We start from the raw sequence: 1,282 nt of genomic DNA, 5'->3' as shown, positions 1-1,282 counted from the left end.
GTGGTTGTACCTTTTACAATCCCACCCACATTCTCACCAGTGTTTGTTGTTTTCTTTTCTTTTCTTATTATTGCTGAGTTGAGATGTTATCTCATTGTTGTTTAGACTTGCATCTTGAGTTAGAACCAACTTGATACCACTTAACAACAGCAACAATGGCTGAAGGCATCTCTTCATGTATTTATTGACCATCTGAATATCTTCTTTGGTGAAGTGTCTGTTAATGTCCTTTACCCATTTTTTCATTGGATTTTTTGTCTTGCTGTTGAGATGTTGATATTTTCTATAAATTTTAAAGATTAGTCCTTTGTCAGATATATTGTTGCCAACATTTTTTCCCAGTCTGTAGGCTCAGGCTCTCTTTTCACTCTTTTGAAGAAGTTTTTTTTTTTTTTTTAATGTGCATTAGTGTTTAATTTTCAGGAGGTTCCAGTTGTCTAATTTATCTTCTACTGTTTGTGAACTTTTAGTTATATTCAATGATAATTTGTGCCGTAAATAGGATCCCTAAATTTGCTTCTATATTTTCTTCCATTATATTTATACTTTTAGATTTTACAGTTAGGTGGTTTTTGTACAAAACAGTTGTGGATCCTGTTACATTTTCTGCAAATGCATATTCAGTTTTACCAGCACATTTTGTTAAAGAGACTATCTCTTCCCCCCATTAAATGGATTTTGGTCCTTTGTTAAAAATCAGCTGTCTGTAAGTGGATGGATTTACTTCTGGATTCTCATTCTGTTCCATTGATCTATGTATGGATCTGTTATTGTACCAGCACTAGGCTTTTTGACTACAGTGACTATATAGAAGTTTCTGAGACCAGAAAATACAAGTGCTCCTATTTCGTGCTTCTTTTTCAGTAGTGCTTTGCTTATTTGGAGTCTCTTTCATTTCTACATAAAGTTGGTGATTAGTTTTTCCATCTCTTTAAAGAATGTTGATGGAATCTAGATCAGAATTGAATTATATCTACAAATAGCTTGGGGTACTATTGACATTTTCACTATTTTAAGTCTCCCTATCCTAAACATGATACATCCTTTTATTTATGTAGGTCTCTTGTTATTTGTAGTAGTGTTTGTAGCTTTCTTTTATGTCTCTAGTTTTGTTTATTCCTAAGTATTTCATCTTTTGAGTGGCTATTGTAAATGATATTGGCTTCCTGATTTCCTTTTTGGAATACTCTACTATTTTAGAGGAATCCTTCTGATTTTTTTTATGCTGGTATTGTACCATGCAACTTCACTATAAGAAAGTTACAGTGGCTTTCTTATAGAA

The sequence above is a fragment of the Chrysochloris asiatica genome, unplaced genomic scaffold (genome assembly GCF_000296735.1).
Source record: "Chrysochloris asiatica unplaced genomic scaffold, ChrAsi1.0 scaffold00024, whole genome shotgun sequence".
NCBI classification, from domain to species: domain Eukaryota; kingdom Metazoa; phylum Chordata; class Mammalia; order Afrosoricida; family Chrysochloridae; genus Chrysochloris; species Chrysochloris asiatica.
The sequence above is the reverse complement of the archived record's forward strand: the minus strand, read 5'-3'. Positions refer to the sequence as shown.